Raw genomic sequence first — 14,972 nt, 5'->3', positions numbered from 1 at the left:
CGAAGGGGCAGGAAACGGTGGTAGTAGCATGTCTATCCTGAGCTCTGTTCCCTCAGAGAAGCTCCAGACGCTTGACAAGGGAGTCCACAGGTGCTGTGCGCGACAGTGGGATCCACGACGGCTCAGGGGTGGCAGCGGCTAGCGCACCCACTGCGGGCCGCAGGCTCCCAGGGAGGTGGCCCAGGAAGCCCCTGCTGTTGGCCACGCTCAGGTTTCCGTAGCGCCGGTGCCCTCGGCGGCCCGGGTGGGACGTGACCCCGCCCCCGGCGAGTCGGGGCACCCCCCCTACGGAGAGGGGCGCGGGCCGCCCCTAACCCCAGGGCCGCAGCTTGCGAGGGAGGCCCGGCCGCGAAAATGTCTCCAGTCTGTGTGCGCAGCTTCGCGCGAGGGTCAGCGATGGGGCAGCAGCGGCCCAAGCTGCTCGGCCCTGCCTACGAACCCGCTCCCGCGGCTCGACAGCTGCCCGACGGACTAGCAGGCTCCGGACGTCGACGGAGCCCAGCCAGAGGTAACAGCAAGCCATGTGAGCAGCCCAACTGCGCTCAGGGCAGTTCCCCAGCCAATCTCGTGCTTTGAGGCCCGTTTAAATTGTAAATCCCACAAAGGACGGTGGCCTGGACGCTACACATCCAAAGTGCTTGAGGTTGGCACTTTCCCCTTGCTGACTGGTGTCACATCTTTTTCTCCCTGCCTTGGTTTCCAACTCTTCAGCTTGATCCTGAGGAGTGTGGATTGGAAGAAGACCACCACCGTGGTATAACTATCAAATAACGTTCACAAACAGCCTTCTAGGTCTTTTAGGAAGACGTTAGTGACCGACAGTTAGAAAAATGATACTTTCTTTTATTATCAGAGTTTGAACTGGGGTAAAGATACTCGTTAAACCCAAAGTATTAGTTAATACAGCGAAAAGTTTTGTTAAAGCACACAGGAGTTTTACAGATATTCTCTGCTGCTTTTCACATCTTTAGTAGACAAGAGAAAGAGCTTTGCGTTTCTAAACTCGTTTTAAAACTAAACAATAGGAATATAAGATTAAACGTGTGCATGTTGCTGGAATAGAGGTTCACAGTTCTGCAACTGCCAACAGAAACATCTCCCAACAGAAATGATTGGTTTGCATGGTCTCATCATCTTGCAGCCAGTCATTGAACAAAGTCACTTTATTCTGATACCAGTTGCTTTTCAGACCTTTTAGAGCATTGCTTTGAAGGGATAATGTCTGAAACTTTACCAGATTTAAGGCCTCTTTTGGTGTTCCAGGCTATAGTAAAATATGTTTTAAACTACTATCCTTACCCATGTGTGGTGACTCACACTTGGGAGGTAATCCTGGGACACTAGAGGCTGAGGCAGGAAAATTCCCATAAACTAAAAGCCAATCTGTGTTAGATAATGAGTTCCACCTCAGCTTGCCCTACAGAGTGCAATCCTGTCCCAATGCCAGGTGTGCCCCAAAGACATCTGGCTTTCTGTAGTTACAAAACAAAAATCTCAACTTGTTTTAAAGAAAAATTTGCTTCTTTCAGACTAGTTGATGGGATTGGAGATTTAGCTCAGTAGTAGAGCATTTGCCTTACAAGTGCAAGGCCCTGGGTTCAGTCCTCAGCTTGGGGTAGCGGGGAGGCGGCGGGGACAAACAAGTTGAATGTTGAGGCTCATTGCTTTTTGCAAAATAAGCAGATGTACTTAATTCTCTTTATCCAGAAGATACTTGTGGCAGGGTGGACACAAAAAGCCTCACATGGTGAATAAACCTATAATTTCAATACCAGCAGAAGCAGCAGGTAGTGAGCTCACGACCAACATGGAGGAAGGTGAGATCTTTAGCTGGAACTCAACTTTATCTTGCCCTTGTAGGGACTGTATGTAAGTTTAATTCAGAACCAAGAATTAAAGAAAAACAAAGAACAGGGAAGGCTCCAGAACAAATACAACCCATTGTTTTTATTTTGAACAGGACTGCAAATGGAACAAGGTTTGCCAAACTGTATCCCGATTCTTTGCCGTTGAAAACCATTTGCTAACTACAGTGCACTACGGAAACTGACTGAACAAATGCACCCAAGTGCTATCTCAGAGGCTGGCTTTGTAACTAACCATACTAAAGCAGATGGCTCATCATATAACCCAGATCATCGTGGCTCTGATGGGTAGGGGCAGATCTGTGAGACTTTAAAGAACCATTCCAGAAAGTCTAGAACTGGGGCAGTTCCCCAAGAAGGCCACAAGACCTTTGAACTATGGAACTAAAGGGAGTGGAGATAAGTGGTTTATGAGAAGGAAGAAGAAAAAAAATCCTAGGAGCCTTGATAAAATGGTCCCTATCTGGAATAATCTGGTGTCTTAAGAAGCTGTAAATTTATTTCAACTTTTTATGCACGTTTGTCTGTGTCTGCAAGCCCTCATAGGAACTGCAAACATATAAACCTATGTGAACATATGTATGAAGGCAAGGTGTATGTATAGGCTAGAGGACAGCCTTGGGTATCATTCTTCAGGGAATGTCTACCTGTTTCTTCTTTTAGACACAAAGTTTCCCTCTGACCTAGAACTCCCAAGTAGGTAAGCTGTCTGGCAAGGGAACTCTAAGGAAATACTTGTCTATGCCTTTCCACCACTAAGATTCCAAGATTCTATGAATACCCATCTCTTTTTACATGAATTCTGGGGTTCAAACTCAGGCAAGCACTTTACCAACTGGGCCATTTTACCAGCCCCAGGATCTTTCTTTGTTGTTGGTTTGTTTTTGCTTTTTTCTCTGTGTAGCAGAGCCCCGGATGTCCTGGAACTTTGTAAACCAGGCTGGCCTTGAATTCACAGAGATCTGCTATATTAGTCAGGGTTCTCTAGAGCCACAGAACTTATGGATAGTCCCTTTATGGTCAGGGAATTTATTGGAATGATTTACAGTCTGTTGTCCAACTAACCCAACAGTGAGCAGGTATGAATGGGAAATTCAAGATTCTAGTAGTTTCTCAGTAACACAGACGAAGTATTTTAGCTAGTCTTCTGTATAAGCTGGAAGTAGTGGGTTCCAACAGATATGCTGGCAAGTAAGTGCAAGCAAGTAAAGAAGAATGAACCCGGACTGGAGAAATGGTCCAGTGGTTAAGAGCACTAACTACTCTTCCAGAGGTCCTGAATTCAACTCCCAGAAACCACATGGTGGCTCACAACCATCTGTAATGGAATCTGATATATTTTTCTGATGTATCTGAAGACAGTAACAGCATACTCACATGTATAAAATAAATCTTAAAAAAAAGAACCCTTCTTTTTCCCCATTGTCCTTATGTCGGCCTCTAGCAGAAGGTATGGACAACATTAAAGGTGAGTATAATCATGCCTGGACCTAAGCTTTTCTTTACATGAAACTTGCTCTGTCCCAGGCTAGCCTTGAACTCAGAGATCTGCTTGCCTCTGTTTCCTATACTACCTTGCCTGAACCTAAGCTTCTCAAGGCTACTAAGCCACAATATCTGGATCAAAAGCATGTGTCATCCATGTCAAGATCCAAATCGAAAGCCTGTGTCAAGATCACAGGTGTGTTCTCCATTTCTGGATTGTAGTTCATTCCAGATGTAGTCAAGATGACAACCAGGAATAGCCATTATATTTGCCTACCTCTGCCTCCCCAAGTGCTGAAGCTAAAGGGAAGTTCTACCATACCCAGCTTTTATCCTCCCTCCCCCCCACTCTTGTTTTGTTTTTCATTTGAGACAAGGTCTCACTTGTGCAGTTCTGGATGGTCAAGAAGTTGCTGTGTAGACCAAAGTATCCTAAAGTCGGACACCTGCCTACCTCTGACATTGGCATTGCTTTTGTTTTCACAGAAGTAACACAGAATAAATGCTGGTCAGAGCATATACTGCTCTTGCAGAGGACAGGGGTTTGATTCCCAACACCCATGTTGGCTGGCTCATAACAACCTGCAACTACAGCTTCAGGGGATCTTGACAACCACTTTTGGCTTCTACCAGTAACTGCACTCATATACATACACTGTCTCCCACCCCAAGACAGACAGAGGCATCCAGGGAATTTTTAAATCTTTATTTTATTTATATGAGTACATTATGGCTATCTTCAGACACTTCAGAACAGGGTATTGGATCCCTGTTACAGATGGTTATGAGCCACATGTGGTTGTTGGGAATTGAACTCAGGACCTCTGGAAGAGCAGACAGTGCTTTTAACCGCTGAGCCATCTCTCCAACCCGTTAAATCTGTTTTTTTAAGGTTTCTTTCTTTTTTTTTTTTTTAAAGTATTTAGACCACTCACTTTCTGTGTGCATTTGGGGCAATGAAGGATGAAACAAAGGCTTTGTTTTTAGGTCTGACCCAGAACAAGGTGTTCTTGAGGATTCTCAGGAGGCAACATAACCATCAATGTTCAGTAGCTCTGAGATCAGAGACAGCATGGCCGCCCTGCTGGTTCCCAACACTTCTTCCTAAGGAGCTCTTCAAGGTCTCAGTTTTGAAATGAATAACCTCTTTAAGTCTGTGGCATAGTAACCAATGCCTATGATCTCTCTCTGTCAATAATAGGCTCATTATGTTTCCAAAGCTAGCCCCTAAGTCCTGGATTCAAAAGATCTTTCCATCTCTACTTCCTGAGCAGTTAGGATAACAAGCATGTGCTTTAAAAATTAGACTTTATTTGTTTGTGTATGCCAAGGCATACATATGGAGACCAAAGGACAACCTGTGGAAGAGAATTCTCTTCTTCCCCACCATGTGGGTCCCAAGTATAGAACTCAGGTTGTCAGGCTTGACAGCAAATACTTTTATTCACTTAGCCATCTGGTACGTGCTATATTTCTGACATCTAAATTTAAGAACAGGCTGGAAAGTGTTGAAAGATTACTTGCCTAGTAAGAACAAAGTTCAAGATTCCATACTAGCACTTCATAGAACAGGGCTTGATGTTGCACAACTATAACCTCAGTACACAGGAGGTAGAAGCAGGAAGATTAGAAGTTCAGGGTTGTATTGCCTATATAGGCTGCATGAGGCCTTATCTCTAAACAAAACAAAAAGAAAAACAGATTTAAGTAAAGATGCTTGGTATTTAAGCAAATGAAGAGGGTTCCCATGATGCACAAGTTTTCTAGAACTCAGGTTGTGACTTATTCATAGCTACTCTCTCCAGTCAGGTGATCTCTCTTTCCTTCCCACTCTGACTCTGGTCTCCATTTGTTCTCTCCCCTGCCATCCTTCTGTACTGTCTCTACCTTCTGTGACCATGTTCTTCTTTAGAGTTTTGGCACATCATCTGACACGCCTCTGTGCCTGCTCTCTTTTGCTATCTGATGCACTTAAACAAATCTTTAGAGTTGTTACTTAGTGAGCATCTTCCTCTGTCTTGTTGCATGACACAAGCTCTCTGTGAAGGTGAACTGAGCCACAAGGGTATCACTCAAAAGCATCTGAAATCAGTATTACTATTAACACTAGGAATAAAAACTGCATGTTAGATGATCATGACATAAAAGAATGATGAGTAATTTTCTTTCTTTTTTTAAAATTATTTATTTATTACATATACGTATACTGTAGCTATCTTCAGACACACGAGAAGAGGGCATCAGATCTCATTGCAGATGGTTGTGAGCCACCATGTGGTTGCTGGTGACTGAGGACCTCTGGAAGAACAGTCAGTGCTCTTAACCGCTGAGCCATCTCTCTAGCCTGAGTAATTTTCTTTTGCATCTCGAAAAAGAATGTAAATGGGTTGGGGAGGAAAAAGGCCAAAAATACCCTGTAAATTCTTCTGACATTGAACATGGATAACACATTGTGGTGGTTTGAATGAGGTGGACCCCATGAGGTCATATATTTGCATGCTTAGTTCCCAGCTGGTGAACTGTCTGAAGAGTTACTCCATTATCATCTTGGTGGAGAGCATGGCCATGGCAGCAGACAAGGCATTGAGCTGGAGAAGTAGCTGAGAACTACATCCTGATCATGAGGCAGAGAGACGGACCCTGAGCCTGGTGTCAGCTTTTAAAACTTCAGCACCTACTCCTAGTGACACATCTCTTCCAATAAGGCCACATGAAACTCAGATTATATGGAAGGTAGTTGGCCATTTCCTTGAGATGATGAAACTTCAGCTTTCCCTGACCCAGTGCTTCTCTACCACCGTCTTCTGGCATTTGGTGTTTTCCACAGACTAGCCAGCCTCTCTTGGGCAGTGGGTTGAAATTAGCTGTTGGGGTAGCTGGGACAGCATGTGATCTACATGCTATTCCTACAGTCTTAGTATTGCTAGGCTGCCCCTTCATACTATTTCTAAAAGAACTGCTGCTTTGCCACAAACCAGAACTGAGAAATTCCTGTTTCAACCACATCCCCTAAAGGCTACTTTCACAAGTACTTATCTGTATCCAGACCCCCCCACACACACACAGGTCAGGCCATTATTCACCTTCTTCAAGGACACATACCATTTCTCCTCAGCTTCTGCTAAGACTACTTCAGCTGCTTTTGGAGAAATGCTTGCCAGTTTGTGTTTTTAACCTCCTGACTTACACTTAGTTCTTGTGAGTAAAACATATTAATACTTGCCCGTTTCCTTTTAGTATCATTCTAGAGTCAGGAGACAAAGACATGGCTGTCCCTTGGAATCTGAGACACAACATGGATAGCAATGCTAGGGATCTTAACACATTTTATTTATTTATTTATTGAGGCAGAAATGCAATTTACCAAGAAGACAACTATATCTAAAATGAAGGCCAAATCAAAACATGAACACCAATATGTGATATATGAAATCACATATAATTTCAAAAACTGTAATATGAAAATCTCACCTGAAACATAGTATGTCAGTCTTTCCAGAGAGTGGGAAGGACAGACTGAGCTAGAAAGTGAAGTCTTAAAACATTTCACTTAGCAAGCAATTTTGTGTGTGGGGGGGTAATTTAAAATTTATGTACCTCAAATACTATGAATATTATTGAAGAGGTATTTGGGCAAATTACTACAGAGATATTAAATTTGTATTACCACAACAAAAGCCATGCTCTGGGCTTGGAATGGAACTAAGTTGGTAAGAGAACCTATCTGGCATACACAAAACTCTGTGTTCCAACTTTAACACCTCATGAAACCTATTATGTTAGCATATGCCTATAATCTCAGCTCTTAGGGCATTAAGGCAGGAAATTCAAGGTCATCCTCAACTATGTATTGAGTTTGAGATTAGACTAGGGTATATGATGCCCTGTCTTAAAATTTTGTTTTAAAAATCTGGTGGTTGTACATGTCTTTAATCCCAGCAGAAGCAGGGAGATCTCTGTGAGTTCTGAGGTCAGCCTGGTCTGGTCTATAGAGCAAGTTCTAGGATAGCCAGGGTTACATAAAGAAACCATGTCTCAAAAAAAAAAAAAAGGCTGGGCATAGTGATGCATGTACCTTTAAATCCAGTACTACAGAGGCAGAAACAGGTGAATCTCTGAAGTTCAAGGCCAGACTGGTCTACATAGCCAGTTACAGACTGAACATTGCTACATAATGGGACCCTGTTTCAAACAAAATAATAAAAGCTGTACTCTGAGGGACTGGACATAGCTTAGTGGTAGAGTGCAGATAGTGTATTGGAGCTACTGCATAAACTGGGTGTGGTGGCTCACACCTATGATATTAGCAGGAAGATCTTAAATTCAAGGCCATTCTCTTTCACCAACCAGTTTGAAGCCACCCTAAGTCACATAAAATCTTATTTTAAAAGTCAGAGACATACCCCACCTGTTGGCACACTCCTTTAATCCTAGAACACAGGAAGCAGAATCAATCAAATCTCTGGGAATTAGAAACCAACCTGGTCTACAGACTGAGTTCCAGGTCAGTCAGGGCTACACAGAGAAACTCTTGTCTCAAAAACAAAACAAATACTCAACAAAGCTAAGTCTAGACTGGGACCTGACTTTCATGCCTGAGACCACCCTGGGATTAATCCCTGGTTTGTGGAAGGTAGAAGAGCTTTGGAGTATTTGGAGTAGACACTTAAAGATTGACATTTTAAGACTAGATCTAGAGAAAAACTGATTTAGAATGACAGTGCAGAACTTGTCCTGGGGCTAGAGAGATGGTTTAGTGGCTAAGAACCTTGTCCTTGCAGAGGACCCAGATCAGATTACCAGCAACCACAGTGGCTAACATCCATTCTTAAATACAATTCTGACCTCCTAGGACACCAGGCAAGCACGCGGTGCGTGGACATTTGCTCATCACCTCCTGTGAAATAGAAAAAGCATCAGTTTGTCTGAGGCTTGGCACTTGGTTGCAAGATGAGTATTATGAAACATAAGGGATATGTGGTCATGGGGGCAAGTTAAGTGATCAAAGAAATCAGCCTCACAACTGAGACCTTTGGAAAAAGAATGGGCCCAATAATTGTATGTATACATTATGTGTAAAACAGACTGGGTAAGTGATGGACACCAGGTCCTCATAGCATACACACATAGTCTACAATGCAGACTGTTAAGGCACAGTGGTGGGAGGGGCCAGCACTGCTGTGGTGGATCTCGTCAGAGGAGGTGTCATAGTGTGGAACGCTTGAGTTGATTGCAAACTAGTGGCTATGGGGGAAGACAGTAGGAGAAGGTCCTGTCCTTGGTGTCCTCTGTGCTCAACTGGTCCGTGACAGCCTAGAGCTGGCCCTGCAGAGGGGAGGGAAGAGGAGCCTATCCTAAAGAACCACTCAACACACTTAGCAAGTAGAAATCTTTCACAATGAAGGGGCATCTAATTTATCCAGGAAACTTTGTGTTTGGTTGGTTGGCCTGTGTTTTTGAGACAGGGTCTCTATGTAGCATTGGTTGTCCCAGAACTCACTATGTAGACCAGGCTGGCCTTGAACTCACAGAATCTCCTTCCTCTGCTTCCTTGTGGGATTAAAGGTGTGCACCACCACATTCAGGCCTCCAGGTAACTATGTTTAAATCTTATATCTATTTGTGGTGGGAGGAGTGCTTTTGGAAGTCAGAGGACAACTGTAGGAGTCAGTTTTCTCCTGCCATGTGTGGGTCGCAAAGGTCAAACTCGCATGTCAAGCTTGACAAGTCTTTACCAGCTAAGCCACCTCCCATCCCACAGCAAATAACTTGTTGAGAGTGCCTGGCAGCTACAACTGTGAGTACTTAGAACACCAGACCAGAACATAGCACTGCCTGAGAGACACTGCAATGTAATATGATCCTAGTGACACACAGCAAATTAATTGTTCACCCTTCTGCACCATGCAGTAAGAATGGCACCTTGCTCTAAACGTTCCTTAAGATTTCATTTAGTCAAAATAGGGATAGGAGTCTCTTCTCACAGGTATTTGTTATGAGAACCAAAGGGTTAATAGTCCCTGTATTCAGATGGTTCTTGAATGAAGTGAGTGTTAAACTTTCACAAGTTGGTAAAATAAAACTGATCTTAGTTAACTTGGGGAAACTACAACAAATGGTTGGATCTATAAATCTTTGGAGAAAACTGACAATTTATCTGAGGTAGAAACATTTGGAGTTGAAACTGGATAACAAAAAGAAATATTCTGGGTAGAGAAAAGACATACATTCAAAAAGCAACAGGCTATGCAGTGGTAGTCACATGGTGAAAATAGACAGTCCTGTGAGCTAGAATGTGGCCTGACCAGTTCACATATGGCCTGAAGCTGGCTAAGAGTACTGCCAAGATGGAACAACCTATGTTAGGTACAAGGAAATGACAAAGACAAGTTTAAGTCTCAGAACTCCCATACAAAAGCAGTATGCTAGCAAGAAAGTAGCCCCACACAGAAGAGTAAGAGGAGAAGGGAGAAATAGGAGCTTGGCATAGACCAGTGCCAGGAGGATCACTGAGCTCAGGTGTTTGGGGTCAGCCTAGGCAACATGGTACAGTCCCTTCTTTTGGGAAGAGAGACGAGAGGTAAAGGAAGAGGACTCAACAAGATTTGTCCACACATTCCTGTATAGATTATGAAGGAGGGTGACTGTTTCTTTGCAGTCACATTTGTTTCACATCTGCATACCTGAGGGACTCTGAAACACCTGCTGGTTTTACAATAATTGGAAGAGAGTAATCTGTGATAGAGCAGGAGCTTGGAGACAACATTGTAGGTGCCCTGCAACTGCTTGAGTGGTTAATTGACATACAAAATGACCACCAACATAAGAGGTGCCTGTGAAACAGCTTAGAAGGAATGACCAGAGAGGCAGGAGAGACAAAAGTACCTAGAGGATAGAATGAGGAAGAGTAAGGGTAGATGAAACAGGACCAAGTCTGGGAGTAACTATTGTGACATCACTTGTGTAATCCCCAAGGAAACTGGAGGAACAGGGTGTGATGAGTAGGGTATGGGGTCAAATACCTTTAACCCCAGCACTCTGGAGGCAGAGGCAGGTGGGTCTCTGAGTTCAAGGTCAGCCTGGTCTACATAACTAGTTCAGGACAGCGAGTTACTTAGATCCTGTCCCAATAGAAAAGTAGAAGAAGGTGGATGTGGGGGATGGAGGTGCAGCATCAGCATGAGGTAGTCTGAATGGATGGAGTGGGAAGAGGGAGTAAATCAACTCCCCTTTGTGGAGTTTGGTTGTGAAGAGCAGAGGGGGAAAAGTATGTGGTTTGAGAAGAGGGAAGAACCTAGAGTCAGGGATAGGGCAGGATCGATTCACTATTGCAGCACACAGAAGAGTTGGTGGCCAAGAGTAGCATCAGCTAAGAATGGACAAATTGTCCTAGTTTGGGAGGAGGTTGCCATGGCTAGGATCAGTGTACCTAGTAAGGGAGTAGATTGACTGACTCTTTCCCCCCTGTTCTGCCATGAAAAGACATAGCAAGAAGACCTTCATCAGGTGCTGGCATCTTGATCTTGGACTTCTATTACTAGAGCTGGGAGGAAATAACTTCCTATTCTTTATAAATCAGCATGAAGAAACTGAGATAGAAAGAGAACACAGTATTTTGTTTTTCTTTTTTTTTAATTAATTAATTTATTATATATAAGTACACTGTAGCTGTCTTCAGACACACCAGAAGAAGGCATCAGATCCCATTACAGATGGTTGTGAACCACCATGTGGTTGCTTGGATCTGAACTCAGGACCTCTGGAAGAGCAGTCAGTGCTCTTAACCACTGAGCCATCTCTCCAGCCCTATTTTGTTTTTCAAGACAAGGTTTCTCTGTGTAACCCTGAGCATCCTGGAGCTTGCTCTGTAGACAAGATCCACAATATCAAGTGGTGGGATTAAAGGAATGGTCTATCTGCCCAATTGAGAATGCCATTCTAGAGCTGGAGAGATGGCTTAGTGGTTAAGAACACTGACTGTTCTTCCAGAGGTTCTGAGTTCAAATCCCAGCAAGTACATGGTAGCTCACAACCATCTGTACTAAAACTAGATGCCTTCTTCTGGTGTGTCTGGAGATAGCTACAGTTTACTTATACATATAATAAATAAATCTTTTTTAAAAAATAGGAGGGGGAGAAAGAATGCCATTCTATTTGTTGTTGTTGTCCTTTTAAAATTTCTTGTATATACCTGTAGGTAGCCTGAGAAGGTCAGTAGAAAGCTTCAGGTCTGGAACTGTAGTTCGCCCAGTTGTGAGTACTGAAAATCTAATCCAGATTTCTGCAAGAGCTGTACACTAACTGCTGAGCCATTTTTCCAGCCCTAGCAATTCTTTTCTCTACAGCCCTGTCATCAACACTCTTGTAACTTACTACTTTCTCCATCGTATGTGGACCCCAGTGAAGTGGAAGGCATGGGTAGTTCTGAAATTCAGTGTAAAGGGTCACAGCAAGCTGCCTTACTGTCTCTTAGAGGTGCAGGAAGACTTGGGCAGGACCATGTACAGCCCAAGAAGGATCTCAAAGAGGAAGGAGATCTGCATTCAAAGTAGGATTCTCTAGCGCATTGTAACTGGTGAATAAAAATTTTACCTCCTCTGGACCAACCTGTGCCTTTTTGCCCAAAGGATTTCTACATAATCTGGTTTTCATCCCTATATTGTTAGTCCACTGAATTCCCTTGGATTCTCACAACTTCAGATATTGTCTCTGTGGCTTTGACTCCCTCACACACCCACCATTATTTCACCACCTGGTTAGATATCTACCTCACTGATGGAGGTTCCCTCAGTTTTAGGTAAAGCACGGGCTCACCCAAACTCATCACCTTCAATCACCTTCAAATAGGTTTGAGCCGCTCTACATCTATTTCTTCCTTTACCTCCAACCACCAGTTCTCAGGCCTTTCTATTGTTTTCTGTGTGTTTTCTAGCCCTGCAGATACATTATTCTCTGCAGCATACATTACATGCTTTCTCCATGTGTTTTTCTTGCATGTACTTGTGTGCGCAGTGTGCATGCAGTGCTCATGGAGGCCAGAACATAGTGTGAGACCCCTTGGAACTAGAGTTACAGACAGTTGTAAACCTACATTTGGGTGCTGGAAACTGAACCTGGTTCTCTGGAAAAGCAGCCAGTGCCCTTAACTGCTAAATCATCTCTTCAGTCCTCTCTTGTTTTCCAAAGTCTCATATGTCCCATACCAAGTATTTGCATCTAAGCAGTGCTGGGCAGCTGGAACAGTTAGCTTTGGAAGGCTGCTGGGAAGGGCCAAGCAATAGGAATAAAGTTGGAGGAAAAAGAGAAAAGGTTGAGAAGGAGCTAGTGGTGAGTTGAAGCTCCAGTTGGGAACAGATTGGTCACTGATGGCCGCCACAGTCTCTAGAAGGAGTGGTATCATAAACTGAAGTCAAGTAGTGAGAAAAGTGACTATCTTGGTCTAGTACTAGCCACCTGGCAGACCTTTGCTGGGTTGAAAGAGATAGTAATGAGCAGGGTTGAAAGATAGAGTGTTGATGGAGAGATGAGAAGAACCGACAAGTAAGGCAGGGACTTATAGTGGGCACAAGAGGACAGAAGTACAGAAGGCAGTAAATTAGTATTAGCTTTGCCCTGTGATCAAAAGACAAAGATGGGGCTGAAAAAATGATTTGGCTGTTAAAAGCACTGGCTCCTCTTCCAGAATATTCAGGTTCCTTTCCCAGCATCCATGTGATATACCTCAAAACTTTAACTTCAGTCTCAGGGAATCCAACACCCTTTTCTGGCCTCCAGGGACATCAGGCACACACATGGTGCACAGACAGATTGACACACAAGCAAAACAACCGCAGAAATTTCAGAGGTGCCCAGTCTCTATTTTGGAAATTCGTCCAAGTTGATCCCAGGAGAATTTGTTGTCACTGCCCTCTGGATGTTAGGAAGCCAGCTCCTGGTCTTACCTGGTACCGCCTGTGTGACTTTGTTTTGACTCAGCAGCCCCCTCTTTCTGGCCACTAAAACTCCCAAGTAGGTGATTGGAGAGAACATACAGAACAACAGTGATTCTACCCACTTAATAATCATTAATTCTACTAAGCCATTAGCTGTGGAACCACAGAGGTCCCTTGCTAGAAAGGCCTCTGCCTGTCCCAAGATCTCTGTGGTTCCCACCACAACCACCAACAACCATTACCACCATTGTTGCTGTAGTTTTTTTCACACTTCAGAGACTGAGGAAATGCTGAGAGGTTACCAAGGGCCCAAGACCATGTAGCTTTCTTAAGGAAGAACCAGGATTTGAGCCCAAGTAGTGTGGTTCCCAGGCCTGTTCTCCCCAGAATTTAAAACCACTATTGTAGTAGTTGGAGATTCAGCTTGGCAGACTAGATGGCTTATCTTGTATGCATTCAGTCTTCAGCACTGTATAGTCAACACTAAGCATCATAACTAGGCTTAGTAGCACATACCTTTAATTCCAGCATTAGGGAAGCAGAGACCAACTTGGTCTTCAGAGTGAGTTACAGGATAAACAGCCAGAGCTACATAGAAAAATCCTGTCTTAAAAAATAAATAATATAAAGATAAAAGATTTTTATATCTGAAAAACACAGAAACATGGCCATCAGATTGGCAAGATGGCTCAGTAGGCAAAGGTGCCACCTGAGTTCAGTCCTGGAGCCCACATAGTGGAAGAAGAAAACTGACTGGTTTTCTTTACACACATCTGCATGCCTCTCCTTGACAAAAATAACCAAAGAACAGCTGTGGCTGGTGGCATATTCCTGTAATTCAGCACGTAGGAGACAGAGGCAGGAGGACAAATTAAAAGTCACCATCAACTACATAGAAATATAGGGGCAGCCTGGGGTTCATGAGACCCTGTTTCAAAAACAAAACTACAGCTCAGTGCTTGTGTTATATGACTTTTCCTGAGTTGTAAGCATCTATTCAGATAATAGTGAAATAAACCAGAGAAACCATTCCATCCAAGCATAGCTTAGTGAGCAAGGAGACTGAGGGACTCAAAGGCAGCTTCATCAGTGAGAGACTCACTGCCCCCAGGATGGGTAACAATGTTACCTGGAGCTACTTGCACAATTCAATTTAAAAGCTGGGCATGGTGGCATAGGCCTTTAGTTCCAGCACTTGGGAGGCAGAGGCAGGTGGAGCTCTAAGATGAAGGCCAGCCTGGTCTACAGATCAAATTCCCAGAAAACCAAGGCTACACAGAAACCCTGTGTCAAAAAACAAACAAGCAATTGAGACAGTAAGAAGGATCAGTGGATAAAGATGCCCACCACCAAGCCTGCTTACCTGAGTTTCATGCTTGATACCAGAACCTGTACCCCACACAGTGGAAATAACTGACAACCTCAAGTTGTCCTTTGATCTTCACACATGTACTGTGTCTTGTGTGTGGGCATGTGTGTGCTATACCATAGTGCATATGTGGAAGTCAGAGAATGCCTTGGTTCTCTTGTTCCACTCTGTGGCTTTCTGGGGTTGGAAGTCAGTTTGTCTGGCTGAGCTAGCTATCTCCTATATTTTCTAGCAAGCTTTTAATAACTGTCATAATCATTTCATATAATGACAGGATTTGATAAGAGAACCACTTTTTTTGAAGGCCTTGGGGACCGCTGT

Source organism: Micromys minutus (assembly GCF_963924665.1).
Source record: "Micromys minutus genome assembly, chromosome: 2".
Classification (NCBI taxonomy): domain Eukaryota; kingdom Metazoa; phylum Chordata; class Mammalia; order Rodentia; family Muridae; genus Micromys; species Micromys minutus.
The sequence above is the reverse complement of the archived record's forward strand: the minus strand, read 5'-3'. Positions refer to the sequence as shown.